Below are 19,277 nucleotides of genomic sequence, written 5' to 3'. Positions count from 1 at the left end.
CCTTCCTCCCCCTCCCTCCCTTTCCATCTTTCCCTCTCTCCTCTCTCACTTTCTCTCTCCCTTCCTCTCCATCTCCCCCCACCCCCTGCCCCGCATGCTTGCACATGTGAGGACCACGACCAGGGCAAGGGCTGTCACCAGAATCTGACCATACCCGCACTCTGAGCTCAGACCCCCGGTCTCCAGAACTCGGAGATGTACACGTCCGCTGTTAAAGCCCTCAGTCCACATTACGTGTTGGAGCAGTCCCAGCTGACTAGGAGAGCTCCCACGGAGTCATCTGACGATTCTGTCACATCTCCATCAAGGTCTGAGCTTCTCCTGCCCAGTCCTGCTTGCTCCCCTCTTTCCCTACATACATAACAGGTCTGCACTGCAGTCCGGAGGCTTCCCCGTCCAGCCTTGCACACTGGTACCCTCTAGGAACCTAACCACATTTCTCCCATCTCCTCATAAAACATGTCAGTGGCTCTCGGTGAGGATGATGATCAAAATCCTTAATGTGTGCCATGAAGCATGGCAGGGTCTGGCATGCCCTCCAGCCTCGTTGCCACCTATTGTCCCTACGTCTCCCTCCCTGCCCATCTCTGCCTGGGAGTTACATGCACCACAGGGCGTTTGCACGTGCGCTCCCTCTCCTGGAATCCCGTTTCCCGGCTCTCCTTTGCCAAGGTAAACTTGACTCTTCCTTCAGAGCTCCGCTGTAATTAACCTCCACTGGAAACCTACCCTGACTCCCTGATGGGGCAAGTTCTCCTATTATTCATTCTTAGAGAGCCATGAACCTCTTCTTTGGAACACCTCGTTGTTATCGTTCCATTTATCACCACAGTGGATTCTATTCATATCTGTCTCCCCCACTAAACCGGAAGTGAGCTCCACAAGGGCCAGGACCACAACTTCTTGGTGTTGTTGTTGCCATTCTGCTCACTGTTATCTCCGACATCAATTCCTGCCAGAAGTCAGACTTTCAAAAAGCGTTTGTTGAATGAATGAATGAATGAATGAATACACCTTGTATGATAAACAGGAAGGAAAAAGCTGAGTTCCCCCCATGCCACATTCCGTAATTAAAGGTGAGAAAATGTTGCTGGTTTTCTTTCTATGCTTTTGTTTTCTTAGTTTTTAAAAAATATTTATTTTTGAGAGCGAGAAAGAGAGAGAGAGAGAGAGAGAGTGCGAGCAGGGTAGGGGCAAAGAGAGGGAGACACAGTATCCAAAGCAGGCTCCAGGCTCCGAGCTGTCAGCACAGAGCCCAATGCGGGGCTCGAACCCATGAACCATGAGATCATGACCTGAGCTTGGACACCCAACCAAGTGAGCCAACCAGGTGCCCCTTCAATGTTTATTTTTGAGAGAGAGTGAACAGGGGAGGGGCAGAGAAAGAGGGAGACATAGCATCTGAAGCAGGCTCCAGGCTCTGAGCTGTCATCACAGAGCCTGACGCGGGGCTCGAACTCACAAACCATGAGATCATGACCCGAGCCGAAGCCCGACGTTTAACCGACCAAGCCACCCAGGCGCCCCACTTTCTTTGCTTTTTGCAAGTCTCATTCCCCATTCCTCTTCCTGGAATCAGCGAATCCAACTAAAATATATGAGAGCTGAGCTCTGAGAGACAGCCCTAAACATCTAAGCCAGGACACGATCGCAAAGAGCATATGTTGGTGTGGATTGGAGCCATGTGGCATGGAGCCGTGGAGAGATTCTGCATGGTTTTTAATTGAATTGGGAGCTGCAGGCCCTTGCCGTAAGGCCCTTCCCCGACCCCCCAAAGTAAAAATGCTTTTTTAAACCTCTAGAAAACTTCCATGTTTAAACCAACTCTCAATTTTAACTCCGTCCTACTGCAAAGTTCAAAAGTTGGAAGTTCTTGCTTAACGCCTAACTCCGTTCCCTCACGGGCTGGGCATTTCCTGACAGTATGGTGGCAAAACGGGCCAGCCATGGAATCCAACCCCCACTCCCCAGCTCAGCCGTGTTGAAGCCCTAAGTCCTCAAGGAAGCATTAGCAATTCTGAAAGAACGAACAACTTCGGCAGGAATGCGTTTCCACCTTCTGTCTCAGCCATGCCTCAGAGAAGCCAAGATAGGGTGGCGTAGACAGCCCGTAACCCGCCCACATTGCCAGCCTACGAGAAGTGTGCGATGCAAAGAAAAGGATGAAGCTCTAACGATCGTCATGGCTCCATGCTCCTAAGGGCAAACTCCATGCCGGAAAGACTTTCACCCGTGTTATTCATTGCCTGAAACCATTCCTGCCGCAAGGGCTCAGTAAATATTCCTTGAGTGGCGAGTGAGCGAACGGACCAAAAACTTGGTAAGTTCCAGATAGCTTTCTAAGTTCTTGACACGCAGCAGATCATTTTATCTCGCTATGCCCTTCAGATGAAGAGACTATAGACAGAGATCAGATCACGTGTCCCAGGCCACCAAGCTGGACAGTCACTTTTCGGGATGGGCTGAACCCCCGACTTGGCCAGACCACGAAGCCAGTGTCCCACCATGGCACTGCGTGCCCACGCTTTCAAGGGCAAACTATGGTTTCAAGCCTACATTTCTGGGCCAATGTTGCCACTCGACTCTGTATGTCTCCCTAGATTTCTAGGCTCAGGGTATATATGCCTGGCTTGCCCCCACTATCACCCCAGTTAAAAGAGAGTTTGCCTACTCATGCATTTTCTACACTAAGCTGAGTCACCCATCCATGAAGAGTATCTATGAAGTACAGCAAGTAGTTGGCAGGACCAACGAGTTCTCGAGACTGGAGGAGAAGAGGTGGGGCTTTGTTCACGTGTAACTCACCCATATAGTGGCTTAATTAGCCTGTGACCGTGAAATGAGACCACGGTCTTTTCTAACACCCAAGAAATGATGGCCGAGCCTCCGGGCCTACATGTCCCGCCTTGGGTATGGCTTCTCCTTCCTGACCTCTCCCTGTAGACATGCTGCTGAGTTTTCTCTTCTGGATACCGCAGGTCCTAAAAATGAATGCCCCTGCTACCCTACACCATCCTGAAGAAGGGATTCAGCTCGCTGATCACCGTTCCCCCCTCCCCACCCCCGCATGATGGCAGCAACTGTGACCTGCGGCTGGAGCGTCTGGAAGGCTGACGGCCAGTAGAAAGACGTCACAGTATTGCGGGAAGGGGCGCTGTCCGATCCGAACCAGACCATGGCCTCCCCGCCCAGCCTCCCCCACCCAGGGCGCCCACCTGGGGAGGCCACAACTATCCCCCTCAGTGGGAATCGTGGTGGCCCCCACCCTCTGCCTCCAGACCGAACTTCCTCCTGGTCCCCGAGAGGTGGTCTCCCAGCCCCTGGCTCATCTCAAGGAGAGTAGCCACAGCTATTTCCTTCAGGGTGTATCCCACGTCCCACCCTCCAGTGTCTAACACAGAAAGCCTGACCCAAACAATGACAATAATTCACAGAGCAATACCCCAAGTCTGGCTTATTCAGTTTTAAGTAACACCATGTGTGGGAATGTGCGGGCCCAATTCCAGGAACGCTGCGCTGAGCCCCATCTCGCTGCCTTCCACGCCCCCCCCCCCGACCCCCATTCAAGAGAAGAAAATATCAGGCGTGCTTGTCCTTCATGCCATGGTCCGGTCTTCCAACCTGCCACACCCTCGAAAAACAAGCAACAATTTTTGGCCATGGCGCACTTGAACTCCCCACTCAGGGGTGAAAGAACATTGCACGTGATTCAGCAAGAGCAGCACCTTGGTTAAGACCACACAATGCCCAACCAAAGGCCGATGGCCCAGTGGGACATATCTAGCTGCACATTACACTGCGGTCCTCAGGGCTGAGGCAGAAAGCACCCATTTGCCCTTCTGGACCCACAGCCTGTCCCCAACCCCACCTTGCTCCCCGCCAGGAGAGGCTAGCCTCTGTGCGGTGCAGGGGGCTCCTCTGTCTTCTGAAGTCCTGTCAGGCTTGGCCGGGGAGGGGCCCTCCCCTCCCAGTGGGGTCTCCCGGAGCCCCTGTGTCTCTGCATCCTCCACAGGTGGTCCTCGCTACGTGATCGCACCCCACCCCCCGCCGTGGCCCAGGGGTGGTGACAGCTGTGTCACTTGGGCTGGTTACTGCTCTGCTCGTTGGGGCTTTCCAACAGCATGCCCACACCTCTGAAAACAGCTTCTTATTCACCCTCCCCGAATCCTCCTAATTGGAAACGCCAGCGGTTTCCTGGCGGGACACTGACTGGCACGAGGGCTTCTCCCAGACGACAGAGCTGCGTGGCCGCAAGGGCCACCCCACGCCAGCCCAGGGCCGAGCAAAGCCTGGGTCTCCTGTGAATTCCCGCGAGGCAGTGCCCCGCGTCCGGATCTGTTCTCTTCTCTTGTCTCCACCCAACACTCTCTCCGCCACACCAGAGCCAGACTTTTGTTCCCAAACATAATCAAGAAAAGTGTCTGGAAGTGAACAATACAAGGCTTGGCACCTATAGGCCAGATACATTACTGTACTTGTTTTCGGATGATCTGGAAAAGAGGCAACATGAGAAGAAGAATTTTAGGAGAAGCTGGATGCCTCCACCCTGGCTTTTCCAGGCTAACATTCAGAACTTGCTTGGGAGTCTGTTTTACAGGGAACATTGGCTACAGGCGTATTTTTTCCCCATTATAACTGCTTCCTTTTTACATACTATTAAGCATTTAACCCTAGATTGAGGCTCTACTACATTCTTTAATATTTCTCAAGCGACTTGAAAGCGTCCCCTCAGAGCAATGTAAAAAGGGTCCACAGAAAACTGCAACTACAGTACTCTTAACCAAGAGATGGTAATTCTGTTTGTCTTACGAGGTTCCCTTTCGGGATCGGGGAGCTCCGTGCTGTACTGGGGAAACAGTCAAGAGAAGCAGATGGAAACCGTGAGAAGTTTGGCGGCGGATGGGGAAGGGAGGGGTCGGAGCTGCTTGCGTCCTCTTAGGAGGGCAGAGACTGTACCCACATCACTGGACGGATGTGAGGAGTGAGTTAAGATAAGAAACGTGCCTGAATCTGGCACAAAGACACACACAAGAGAGGCATGCTGTCGTTTATTAGCGTAACATCGGAGAGCGTGAATTTCAGTTACCAACTCTTTATTGTTCCTGTTCCACAAAATGCCTGTGATTCCCTAACAAACATTTGCTGGTACTTGGTCTCTGAATGAACCGGTTAGAATTAAGCGCCCTAGGGGCCCTTGGGTGGCACAGTCGGTTTAAGCATCCAACTCTTTATTATTATTATCATTTTTTTTCAATATATGAAATTTATTGTCAAATTGGTTTCCATACAACACCCAGTGCTCACCCCAAAAGGTGCCCTCGATCTCAGCTCAGGCCATGATCTCACGGTTTGTGAGTTTGAGCCCCAAATGGGGGTCATGGCGCAGAGCCTGCTTGGGATTCTGTCTCTCCTTCTGTCTGCCCCTGCCCTGCTTGTTCTCTTTCTTCCCCCCACCCCCCGCCCACCCTCTCTGTCTGTCTCGAAATAAATAAATTAATTTTTTAAAAATTAAAAAAAAAAAAGAAGAAAGCGCCTTTTGTGAACATCAGTAGGGCATCAGTGGCCAGTGGCAGGGCGCCTGGGCAGGGTTTCCAATCCATTCTGCAGCAAGCACCATGTCTAACCAAGGATGGAAATGTCCTGGGCAAAACCAGAATGACTGAGAAGGGACCCTACACTGCAAATGGGAAAGACAGATGAGGAACGGAGGCCAGTAACCCAAAGAAAAGGAAATCACCAGGTGCCTTCAATGGTAATAATAACGAGAATCTGTTATTCAGTAGCTACTCTACGTCAGGAGCTGTACCAGGTGCTTGTACACATGTTCTCAAACCTTCACCACCACCCTGTAAGTCAGGTTTTAGAATCGCAGTTGTGCACCAGTGGGGACTGAGGGTCACAGAGAACAGGACCCTGCCTGCCCATGAATCCTTCTCACTCTGCCCCTTGCCTCCCTTCTGAGAGCTGAACTGCTGTCAAAGAAAGGAAAACAGGCCTGTTTCTCTCTGGGTCTGAGGCATGGGACCGGGAACAATGGGTGGAAACGACAGGAAGACAGATTTCAGATCGATAGCAGGAAGAACTCTGTTACACTGGGGTTGTTTCACTAGCGGAAGGCGTTGCCTGCTTTTGGAGACTAATTTCCCATCGCTGGAGAGATGTGAGCATTGTTGGGAAGGGGGAATTCGGAGAGGAGAATCGAGTAGCCAAAGTACATCTGCATCAAGTGAGTTTGAGATTTCTTTCCACCCTCCTAAAATCTGTTCAGTCTGTGAAACAACCATTTCCCAAATTCGGAGCAGAGAAGGATGGCTTTGCTTTCCCCTTCACGGTCTCCTTTAATGGCTGATCAAAAAAGCTGTGTCGTATTCAAGTGCCCTAGAGAAGAGCTTCCCACAGCTACCTCCAGCCCGTCCCACGAGCTGACGGTGTGGAGGTCAGGAGATTGAAACGAGAACTGAGCACTGAAACCAATCCTGGCATCTTCTCCTGTGTTGGGGACCCCAGCTGGGAATTGAGCCCTCCCCCCTCAAGAGTAGGACCCCGTTCCAGATGCCTTACTCCTTATGGCCATGCATCGGGCAGGGGGCGGAGGGGGGGGGAAGGGTAGTCATTCGATATCTCCCAAAGCCTTAGCAGAATAATATGAAACACAAAATATAAAATAATACAACTTTCTTGCAAACAAAGCTTTAAAAGGAAAGCCAGCAAATGTGTTTTAGACATCTCACAAAGTTCACATTGTATTGCAAAATTATTTTTAATGAAGCAGTTATTATGCTACAAGAATGCTATAAAACATCTGAAACCCGAAATTTCCTATTTTTATCACCTCCTGTAAATTTTTTCAAAAAAGCCAAAATGATTTGTTTCAAAATGTGTACAGGAATAATTGGATTGAGAGTTTTCATGCCAACTTTCCATTTGGAATGAAATCTAGAGACTGTTACTTCATAAACCACTGAAAGTATGAGCACAAAATGAAAAGGGTAAAATATTATGGAATCTCAGTGTAATCAAACGTAACACACCCTGGAAGGACCCACTGATTTACCGTCTCCCAGTGTGTGGCTCAACACAGAGAACTCTTTTATATAACAAAGTGTTCACCAAAAAAATTGGTTTTACCTGAATGCCCTAATTACTTCTGGAAGGGGAAATGCCACATACGTGAATTTCTGTATGTGGACACATAACGCAAAATGCCAGTCGTATACCATATTAAGCACAATGTTATTCTGGATCGTTCACAAAGATCATATACCGGCTCCCTTAGTTTCCTCTTTGCGACGCAAATCTTAGTTATTCTTTGTTTCAAACTTTGACAAAAATCTAATCCTGGGGTGCTAAGCAGAGGTGCTGGAGCACACCTACGAAGTCTGAGGAGTTTATTTCAGACGGTGATTCATTCTAACAGTCCTGCTAAACGACCAGAAACTAACCATCCGCCCAAAGGGGCAAGTATACGGGAAGATGTTACTTATCCTGTGATTTCAGATTTCGTTTCCAATTCACGCCTTCCTTAAAGCCATTCTTGAAAACTGGTCCCTGAAGGAACAGAAAAACCCTCCTCGGCGGCAAATCAGGGTTCTGTTTTCGGTGAACGATCCACTGAGAACATTGATCTCTGTCAGCGTATCCAGCTCATGCTCCTCATGAACAGCTTCCAGAATTAAGGAGAGCAATTCTGTCTACCAGCTGGCTCCGTGAGCAAAAAGCGTCTACAGCACAAAGACATAAAACTGACCTGCCCCCCCTGGTCCGGGCTTACAGTCTTTCCAAAGATATCATTGATCTCCTCATCCATTCCGAATGGACGAAATCTCAGAAGGACCAGTAATCAGAATCGAAAGGGCTAGAGTCTCATTTCATAGGTTTACTTAAGTTGTTTGTAAAGAACAGAGGAGCTGGAATCATTTTTTCCAGAGAACCAACATCCCTGGGAACTAACCCAATGTTTACTTTTACTATGTGACAATGGAGCACATTTTCAGAAATACGGTAGGGGATGTTGCATCATCGAAGCAACATGGGTCTTATTTGGGCCTTGCAGATGTCAGTGGTTAAATCTCCCCAGTTTTCGCTGGTTGATCTGGAATTAGATCTCCTACCCTTGGTAACCATGTAACCACTCGGCTTTATGCTAACAGATAAAATCACAGTTGGGGGAAAAAAAAAAGCATAAAAAAATCACTATAACTAGAGTGAGTTTGAGCTCTTTTTAATTGTTGTTTTAATTCCATGGATTGCCTGCATGTGCAAAGGAAGTTTGGGTTTCAGCGTTAGAATGTTTTTTTTCTCCATCTTTCATCGGCCACACCAGAATAATAAGCTGCATACTGAAATACGGTCAAGGCCACAAACTATGAGTTCTCCCAACTTCTGCTGCTGTCAAATTTTTAAACTGATCATTTTTGAAACACTTAACCCACCGTGAAAAGACTAGCTTAAATAAATCTTATTGTGGGAGCACCTGGGTAGCTCAGTCTCTTAAGCGTCCAACTTCGGCTCAGGTCATGATCTCACAGTTTGTGGGTTTGAGCCCTGCGTCGGGCTCTGTGCTGACATCTCAGAGCCTGGAGCCTGCTTGGGATTCTGTGTCTCCCTCTCTCTCTGCTCCTCCCTCATTCATGCTCTGCCTCTCTCTATCTCTCAAAAATAAATAGAAGTTAAAAAAATAAAAAGAAATCTTATTGTCTTTGTTTTCCATAAAGCAATTAATGAAATTGGTGCCCATCGGTGAGGGGGACCATGCAAACCCATAGAAATTGAGGCCAGCCAGATTCCAACTCTTTGGTATAGAATCCGGCTTAGACTCCTGAAGGATAAGATTGAATTGTGTGCTAAATTAAGCGTCAGTCCAGAACCATCTTCTTTCAGACCTAATAGCACTCATAGCCAGTGTCGCCTAAAAGATCTTGGTAAGATCCACTGCAACCTACTTGTGGCATCTGGCTTCATGTCCCGCAGTCACAAAAGCTCATGCTTGGGTGTGGCCACACGCCCCTGCAATGGAAGACCCACTGCGTGCTGGGGCGCAAGAGTGCTGGCCAGATTGAGGGCTGGAATCTGCCCTCTTGCCCACCGGCTAAGTGACTCTAACGAGCAAGTCCCTTAACTTCTCTGTGTCTCAGTTTATCTGAGCCACGAGTAGTATAAGAGCGCCCACCTCACCATGCTGTTTGGAGGGCTGAGGAGTTCACAGGGAGCTAAAATAAGAAACGAAGGTCTTTCTTTCAGCTCCTGAGCCACACCAATGGCATTTGGGGGAGAGAAATTTTCTTAAGGACTCATGAAATACCAACTTTCCGAAGCTGTGCCCAGGGGGAGCTGGAGGTAAAGCTATTCACACTCTTGTTCTGCCTCCTAGAAGGTGCCCCCACGCTCAGCCCTGACTTATTCTGTCTTTTAGGGTCCCGTGGTGTGAGCATTGACCCAGCTCCTTATGGTACCGTTTTCCCATCACTTTCCAGGGGCTTGGAGTCCGTCTGTCTGTCAGAGGTTTAACCATGCAAAGGAGAAGAAGCTGATAGTTAATTGACTTTAAGGACATCTGCCCATCAATATGAACATTTGATTTTAGTCCCAGGTGATTCTATCATTTCGTGCTGAGTGACACGGGGTAAAATTTTCAGGCATAGCAGGGTCTTCCTAGCCTTTTTTAGATCATGTGGCTCACCCTGTCTTTCTTAAGACTTTTGTCAGCCTCAGATATACAGACATAAGGTCTAGTGTTACCCAGTTTTTTCAGTAAAGCATGGTAAGTCCACTCAAAGGGCAATCAATATGACCAAGGTCAATCCTACAGGATCTATTTCATTTAACAATGCAATTCAGATATAAATATTCACATTAAACCTTTTTACTTTTCATCGATCATACTTTTATACATTTTTAATTTACTTATTTTTTTTTTAATTTTACTCAAATCCAAGTTAGTTAACATACAGTGTAATACTGGTTTCAGGAGTAGAATTCAGTGATTGGTCACTTACAGATGAACACCCAGTGCTCATCCCAACAAGTGCTCTCCCTGATGCCCATCCCCCACCCACCTCCCCTCCAGCAACCCTCAGTCTGTTCTCGGGGCGCTTGGGTGGCTCAGTAGGTGAAACATCCGGCTTCGGCTTTGGTTCAGGTCATGATCTCAGCGTTCATGAATTGGGGGGGCGGCAGGGCTCTGTGCTGGCAGCTCAGAGCCTGGAACCTACTCCAGATTCTGTGTCTCCCTCTGTCCCTCCCCGCTCACACTTACTTTCTCTCCCTCAAAAATAAATGAAAACATTTTTAGAAAATTTTTAAAAAGAGTCTCTATACTTTATGTATAATAAGAGAAAAATACCTAAGGCTTTATGGTACATGTTACGAAGTCTGATTTATAGAGTTGTAAGTTTTTGCGTGTGTATTGAAATCCCATAAGGAAGGACAGACATCTCACTATTCGCGATGGGGCTGTCTGTTGTGGTTAAAATGACAGATGAACCTCCGCTGGGTGATGCATGCTTGTTTCTGCTTTGGGGTCTCTGCCCTCTGCACCCGCAGCACAGGTAAGCCGGCTGCAGCGAGTGATTTCCCGGACCCGCCGCTAGGGGGAGGCGGAGCCGATCAGTGACGAGAGACTGCGGGAGGGAGAAGGCAGGGAGGGAGAAGGGGGCCTTGCAGGAAAGGTGAGGGAGAAATAACGCAGGAACAAAAGGGGAAAGAGGAGGCTGGAGGAAAAGACGCGCTCTGGCTGGACATCGGGGGTATTTAGGGAATCAGTCACCAATGTCTGCAGACTAGTGACTAGGGGCCCTGATAAACTAGCAAAGGTAGGCACCTGCCCAGGCAGGATTGCCAGAAGCTTCCCTTTCTGAGGGAAGGGGAAATTCTGCTCCCTTCTGCGGAGGCGCTCACCAGCCCTGAGTGCAGGGAAATGAAGGCACGGTTCCTGGTGAGAACTGGGGTCATCCAGGCATCATGAGCCATGACATGGGGCCCACTGATAACATGCTTGGTTGCATTCTGGTTCCATTTAGTTTTCACGCTCCTAGCATAACCCCAGTGATGCAGATTAGAGAGGGGTGCTGGGCTAGGAGGGGCCAATGCTAAATACAGGGCGACAAAACCACTCCCTGGTGACAACAGGGGTCAGTAGAAATGAGCATGGCATCTCCCTGTTTGAAAAAGAATCTCTCCTCCCAAAAGCCACGTCCCATTCAGCATTTCCCAAAAAGAATGGCCAAAGTCACCACTGAAATGGATTGTTAATTGTCTGGGTTCAGTCACTGATAAGAATAAACCTGCTGAGGCAGCTGGCTTTTGTTGCTTCGGCTCATAAGCAATATTGTTCTGGCACCGGGGATCCTGGGAGGGTGAGGGAAGGAAGAGAAGAGGGGGAAGGGGGGGACACAGGACACACAGCCTCACCCTCCAGGAAAAGCCTCCCACAGGAATGCTGGAACCCAGGGAACCAGAAGAACCCCCATTGGATCCTCACTAGGGGCTGGGGACTCGTCCCCACAGCATTCTTTCGTGCCAAGCCAGAGTCTGAACCACACGCAGAGGACAATGGGAAGCCGGTGGTGGTATTCAGTGGGGCGGTGGATATTACTACACAGCAGCCATGTCAGCACTCCATTATACTCTGCTAATCCTTGCCACAGCAATGATCACTCGCTAATATTTATTTTTACCTATTCGCTTCCCTATTTCTTCATGGTTACTGCCTGTCTCTCCCCCACTAAAATGTCAAGTTCCATGGGAGCGGGGACTTTATCTGTTTTGGTCACCACGCTACGTCTAGAAAATAATCTAGGCAGGGGCACTGCAAGTGCTAAGTAAGTGTTCCCGCGAGAATAAAGATCTGTACTTGAGAAAAGCATCCTCGGCAGCAGTGACGATGATGGACCGTGTTCCGGAGGTGGAAGGAGAGAGAAAAATGGGATACTGAGACAAAAAGTAGGAAACCCACAGGAAGGTGGCCCATGTGCACTCCCAGACGGGCTGTCATAACAGAGCAGGGAGACGGGAGGACAGAAGCCCGAGTCTGTAGCATGCGGGGCTGGGCAGGCAGTTAAGGCACAGTATGGATATAGGGCTTGGGACCAAGAGGAGTTCAGGAAGAGAGGCTGGTGGCCCCGGTGTAGACTCTAAAATCGAACTGGAGAGCTGGATCATCCACCTGCCGACTGGAAATGAAGACCCAGCCATGGTGGGCAGTGAAGCCCGGACACTGGCTGGCTCTCTGGAGGAGCACGATGGTCACTGGTGTTGACTGGTGATGAACTGGGGTGGATGCGAGGAGGGCAGCATGCACTGGCAGGTGTAACACTCAGGCTTTGAAAAGACTCAGGAGAACGATGTAACCAGTGGCTTTTGCTGAGTCACTGACCTGCCAGAGAACACCCCTGTGAGGCCCTGGGGGCTGTGAATCACCACAGGAAGAAAGGCGTGAAAGTTAGAGAGCCTTGAGGGTAGAATCTGAAGAGATCCTTATCTCCTATAGCCTGAGCAGGACCTGATTATGAGGACAGCAATGCTCCAAATAATCTGAATGCTCAGTCCTGGTGGATCTGCTAATCAGTGCCATGGGCCTTGCTGGGATGAGTGGGACCCTACGATTTGAATGGAGACATCAGAGTTAATGCTGATGGCTAAACCTGGAAACCCCATGCAGAGCCGTGCGGGAGGCGGGGTGGGGGTGGCGGGGGGGGGGGTGGGATCCAGATGGCCCCGTCCTCCCTGTCCTCCCTGTTGAGGCTGCACTCATCCCTTGTTGGAACATGAGGCAGAGAGGTCTCCACACTGCAAGACAACACAGGATCTACCCCCACTCCCCCCTCCCACGGGACCGATACCTGGAGTTGGGGGCAGACAACACAGGGTAGGACACACTGGGGGAGGAGAGGGACTAAGCCCCAAGGGTCCAGCCCACGTGGACCAGCCAAGCTGGAGACTGTTTACGGGGCTGGATCTTGAGGGTGATGGATCAAAAGGGGCGGGAGAAGAGGTTGGATGGGGAGAGTTGGTTTATACAGGAGCTGTGTACTGCAACACGTGGCTGGCCACCCTGGCAAGGACCCCAGGAAATGGCTGTGTCATGCTGATGGGATGACTCCTGGAGCTTTGGAGAAAATTATGGTCCACACTAAGTAAGGCTGAAATGCCAGAACTGTTGGCACTGGAGGTGGAAGAAGTGATGAAATATATCTCAATCCCTGAGCCAGTCTTCTGACCCAGAACCCGCTAATTAATGGGAGGTCAGGTCCTCAGGAGTCCCCATGGCAAGTAAATACAGTAATGATTGCCATCATCCTTTGCCAAGGAGCTGTACAGAAAGCATGTACCGGAAAAGTGGGATATTCAAGAACAGAAGCGCCTGGGCACTTTACATGCTTTTATTTATTTATTTTTAAATTTACTTATTTTGAGAGAGAGAGAATCCCAAGCAGGCTCTGCACCGCCAGTGCAGAACCCGTTGTGGAGCTCGAACTCACGAACCTCGAGATCATGACCTGAGCCAAAACCAAAAACCAGATGCCTAACTGAGCCACCCAGCTGCCCCACGCCTGGGCACTTTAATCTCATCATGCCCTAAATCCGTCAGGCAAGAAGACAGGATGTGCGATCATCCTGGCACAGGGATTGAGCCTTGCCCCTGATCATAAAGAGGCAGTGCCCTGCTTTGACACAGGGGGGCGCTACGAAGAATAAATTTGGTGCCCGCGTAATCCACTGGGTGGCTCTCGGTGCTCTCATGACCAATACTAAAGGTATTAAAGGTAAGTATACCTTTAGTATACTAAACCACAGCCTAAGAAGGGGGCCGTGAGCAAGGGCGTGACCCTCTCAGAAATGCAGGTCACTTCACCAGGCAAGCTACCTGTCCGGGCAGAGGTGCGGGTTGACGGGGAGCCCCGCCAGAACCGGTAACAGAGGAGGAGACAATGACTGGCACTCGCAATTTCGAGATCTGCTGCAGAGTCTGTGTGTGATCCCGCTGGGGACTGAAAGTCTGTGTCCCCCAAATTTACCTGTTGAAACCTACCCTTCAGTGTGATGGTGTTAGGACATGAGGCCTTTGAGGGGTGATTGGGTCGCGAGGGTGGCACCCTGCTGAATAGGATTAGTGCCTTCTAAGAGAGACCTCACCGAGCTCCCTCGCCCCTCCCACCACGGGGGCACAGCGAGAAGACGGCCACGTCCCTGAACCAGACATCCGCTGGAGCCTTGGTCTCGGACTCCCAGCCTCCAGAACTGTGAGAAATAGAATTCTGCTGCGCATTAGGCCCCCAGTCTATGGGATTGGGCTGTAGCAGTCTGAATGGACAAAGACACGTCCTACCAACCTCCCTCTTACGACTTCTAAGAAAAGGGGCCAGGCAAAGTCTTGAGGAGGCTGTGCCCAGAACTAGTCCCTGAAGGTAATGCATACACTAGCATGAGGAGTAGACTGTCATGGGCGCTGTGAGCCATAGAGTCACCCTACGTCCGCTGAAGACGGCGTCGCCCAAGTGCATGTTTCCCCGGACCCCTGCCCCCAGAACAGCCGTGACTCCATGACGTCCAGGAGTGCAGAGAAATAATCAAGACCCACGTCCCTGCCCCAAGGTGAGACAACTCCAGCAAGCCATCCAAGGACAGAGCTCCCCATAAGATCAGAGACTAAGAAGGGGTGGCTAGAAAGAAAAGAGAAATAAACTAGTATCCCAGAAACCAGAGAAGTTGCTACAAGGAGTGTGTGCAAGTCTCTGGGATTTTACTTAACATAACCTAGTGAGAGGGGCAGAAAGGGAGAGTGGAGACAGGTAAACAGGAATTACAGGATTTATATTTCCTCTGCATTGTAGATACTTGAAATATGCTACGGTAAAAAGTTAAAAAACAGAAAGGGAGTGAATATGAGTAAATATCAATACCATTTAGATGGCAAATACAGAAAAGCAGGAAACCAAGACTTACCTTTCCCTCTCGCTCTGTGGCACTGTGCTAGGTACCAGGAATACAGCGGCGAGCAAAACAAGTGAAAATTCTTGTCCTTTATGGACATTAGATTCTAGAGGGGGGAAACAGACAACCAACAAGATAATTAGGACTGGGAAAGTGTTTTTGTGCACCTGTGTGTTCACCCTGCCTTTCCTTCCCTCCCATAAGGGTACAGGATGTAGCCTTGGGGACACATAACTGGCTCAGGGATAAAGGCAGCACAATAAAAATAGTCTATGAAAGTACTGGGACCACAGACTGCATATACAACTTCTTCCTGGACCGCGCTGTGAGGCACCCTCCAACCCAACCGTAAAGTAGAAATATAGTGTCCTCCTCCTCCAGGCTAGCAGGAGTTATTGCATGGAAAGAACCATCTATAGGTAGCCCAGAGTCACTGTGCATTCCCCTGGGTTGATTTTTACTGGGCTCCAAAAGGTGCAAAATGACTCTGGCAGCCCCACAGCCTACAACCTCTCATTCAAGTGGCCCGGGAAGACCAGAGTCTCCTTCTGAAGATGGTAAGCTAAAACTCCCTTAGGCGTCATAGGCTCCAAGTGACTCAGGTACCCTAAAGCAACCATTGTCATCAGAGAATACAATGCACTGATTGACTTCGGTAAGTCTTCTCTTTTCCTGAGCTGAGGGGGGAGTCTTGCTCAAGGACTCATCACACGTAACGAATGGCAGGGCTTGACGATGAATTTCAGAGACAGTAACAGAGCAGTGATTTCCAGAGTGGAATATTTGTCGGAGTATTTTCTGATTTCTACAACTATTAAAGGGGAGCTACTGGCATTTAGTAGGCAGGAGGCAGGGATGCCGGATACCCAGTTTGCAAACGGAAGATAGGTCTGAGTCCTGCACAATTTCCAAACATCTCATCCAGAATTCAGCCCGAAGTCATGCTCTACGAGATGGGCTGCAAAAAGGAGATTTGTTTTTCTGTGATACTGTTACCACCCCTGACCCATATATAAAGAAATTATTTTGTCCCTATACTTACAAATAATAAAGCTGAGCTTACTTGTAAGATTACACACTTCCTCATTTTTTCACTTCAAGAGTGTCAGTCTCTAACGTGCCTTGACATGTTATCAACGTATCCATTTCAATTAAGGGTATTTCCCTCATCGTCTTATTTTATACCCTTTTGGGAAAAAAGACCACAGACTACGACACCCCTCCAAGACTTCTCCCCCACCCACCCGTCATCAGAAAAAGGAGGGGTTTCACACAAACAGGAAAGATGGGACATCCTGACCCTAGCAGATATGAGAAAATGCAGCTGTAGTCAAAAGTTAGTACACGCTTAAGGGGGGGGGGGGGGGAAGGCATTTTATAGAGTATTAGAAATACGCATTTTTGAAAGGTTACAGTGTCTGTTCAGGAAAACATTTAGGTTCTACAAACAAATCACAACAGTGCTTATCTAGGGAAGCAAAACACAAGGATCTCATTGTTAGTTTTTTAACTTAGAATATGTGGTATGAAGGTCACTTGACTATGAAAGGGCTGATTTATTTTTAATGTTTATTTTTGACAGAGAGAGAGAGAGACAGAACATGAGCAGGGGAGGGGCAGAGAGAGAGGGAGACACAGAATGGGAAGCAGGCACCAGGCTCTGAGCTGTCAGCACAGAGCCCGACGTGGGGCTCGACCCTCAAGATCATGACCTGAGCCGAAGTCTGATGCTCAACCGACTGAGCCACCCAGGTGCCCCAGGGCTGATTTTTTTTTTTTTTAATCAACATTGGAGTAGCTCTTGTTTGCCTAAAACTAGTTTCCAATCTGACTTTGGTTTTTAATCAGTGTCCCCTTGGATCTCTGCTCTTTCCCATTCCTGAACTTTCTGTTCAGAATGACTTCTGATCTTACATCTCTGAAATCCAAAGGCTTCCCTGAGAGCAGACGCAAGCGTCTTACTAGGTCACTGTAAGACTGTTAGTATCCATGCTGAGTAAGGCATGACCTCAAAATTTGGTGGCTTGGAACACTAATATTTATTATCTCACTGCATGCCCGCGTCGGGTCCACGCCTGTGTGGCCACATCACGTGATGGAAAGATTAGAACAAGAAGTGGCTGGCATCAAGGGCCATTAAGTCTCCTCCCAACCACGAAAGCCTTGTAAGAAGACATCTGTGCTAAACCCCTTCCGTATTCTCAAGGAGCTTATCTTTCAGAACAAGAGAAGATTTGTCTTTTTAGTTTCTGCCCCACTTTTGAAGAAGCAGAAACCAGCATCTATTCAAGGCTATAGATCTTAGGAAGTAGAAGACGAACCAAAATAAGGGCACTGTGAGGCAAATGGGTACAGCCCATCAGAGGGTTGAGTGAAATAATTCCTTCATTCAAAATATGTTCACATGAATATTCACATGAATGCCTTCCATGTGCCAGATCTGTGTTAATTACGGGGAGCAGTGCTGGAGGCTACTTAAAATTTTAATAGTAAGATATCCTCATCTGAGTAAAACTAGGTCAGGGAGATGGAAGGACTTAGGCAGAACTTAACTAAAAATTTCAGACACGAGATAGACCAGCATCTTGGCCGAGGTTAATTACGATAGGAGCATTTAATATTTGACACAGATGTGGAAAGCCTTCCCTGGACATCCGGGGATGAGGCACAGAGGAACTGTCTTACACTGGGCTGCTGGAAGCAGAACCTGAGGGAGGATCCGGGTTCAAGAGGTGTACGTAGTGATCCTGAGACAAGGGGAGCACGAAAGCGGGACAGAGCAGGAGGAAGGTCAAGCGCGAATGTGGTTTCCTAGAGATGGGCTCTAGTATGGTCCCACCCGGAGGCTTGGAAGTGGAGCTTGCACACAGAGTTCATCCTACTTTGAGGCAGGGACAGCCATTTATACCCCCGGGCCACTCATTCAGTCACTGGCCACGGTCCACACGGATTTAGCAACATGACTACCACTTTGGACTTTAATGACGGCAGGTCCAGTGGTGGTTGGAGTAGGAAGCAGAGGCCTAGTAAGTGTATTCAAGGGAGAACGGGAAGGGAAAAACCATAGGCAGTGGCCATGGACAACTGTCTTGAGAAGTACAACTGCAAACAGAAGAGAAGTAGAGTTGTGGCTGGGTAGGCACGTGGGCTCCAAGGGTCTGTTTTAAATGAGAAAAATCACATCGTATTTCTATACTGATGGGGATGTTCTGATAGGGTGGGAAGATGATGATGTGGAGAGAAAGGGATTTGAGGGGGCAAAGGGAATAGAAGCCAGGGCACAGCTGGAGGGTGTGGTCCTGGTGTGGACAGTTCATCTGCAGAAACAGGGGGAAAGATGGACCATGAGGGAGTGAGCAGGTGTGGTGAGGGCGGCATGTGCATTTCCCCTCCTGGCTGCTTTTAGCACGGTCATGAGTGGATGGTGAGGTTGACAAGAGTCTGGGCAAGAGACAAAAGGTCCGAGGAGGGAACAGAGGGGAGACAGCTGCCCAGAGAGTGAGGTACACAGGGAAAATGCGGTCTCATAAATAACTTCCCTAAGGCAAATAGATTTTTAGTTGATTTGAGATTCCCTAGGGATACGGTCTGAAAATAATGACTTCTCATATTCTTTCTGTGTCATAGCATGAGCTTGATTTCTGTTTCGTCCTCATCCTCTGGCCAGAACTTCCAAAACGCAGACCTGTGTTGAGTTTTGTCTCCTAGATATCTCTGGTTCTATTTCGTTCTCTTCATCTCGACTCCCAGCACCTTAGAACAAGCTGGCATTCCTTGCCTGGACACTACAGTAGCCTCTTAATTAGTCTCCTGACCTCTCATCTGGGCTCCTTCCACTCTATTCTCTCTTCCAAAAGCCAAAAGAGTTTCTCCATACACAGATCTGATCCTCTCACCATCGCTGTAAACCCTCCAGTGGTTCCCACTGCTTTTTGGCTACAGACCCTGAACATCCTGTCCCCGCCCATGTCTCTGCTTCATCTCGCACCTGCCCCTTCACTCTGTGAGCATGGGCCACGCAAGCCTCCGCTCAGCTTTGCTGGAGTAACCACATACTCTTCGCTCCGAAACACTCTTATACCTTGCCACCTTGCTCCATCTATGCCTGTTACCATTTCCTGTAAAATATGAAAGAGAAGTAAAGAGAAGAAAGAGAAATATATATATATATATTAATATACATACTAACATATATTAAATATATATACAAATATATACTAATACACACACACACACACACACACACACACACACACACACACACAGGAATATTTAGTACATAAAAACCCCATAAATAAAAAGACATCTATACCTGGCCATATTGTAGAAAAACTAAAGGACATCAA

At 48.7% G+C, this 19,277-nt stretch overlaps 1 long non-coding RNA gene across 1 annotated transcript in view; it reads right to left on the bottom strand.

The window, feature by feature from the left end:
- The window catches only part of LOC124513608 (uncharacterized), a 56,970-nt gene that overhangs the window by 9,557 nt on the left and 28,136 nt on the right, over positions 1-19,277 (bottom strand). Inside the window, exon 2 of the long non-coding RNA XR_006962460.1 lies at positions 14,944-15,037. This is a non-coding gene — a long non-coding RNA (uncharacterized LOC124513608). The remainder of the gene's footprint in view (positions 1-14,943; positions 15,038-19,277) is intronic.

The sequence above is a fragment of the Lynx rufus genome, unplaced genomic scaffold, assembly GCF_022079265.1.
Source record: "Lynx rufus isolate CCGP_SWC_20201006 ecotype Redwood Valley unplaced genomic scaffold, mLynRuf1.p SCAF_1, whole genome shotgun sequence".
In the NCBI taxonomy this organism is placed as follows: Eukaryota; Metazoa; Chordata; class Mammalia; order Carnivora; family Felidae; genus Lynx; species Lynx rufus.
Note: the sequence above shows the minus strand (reverse complement) of the source record. Positions and strands in the feature narration are given on the sequence as shown.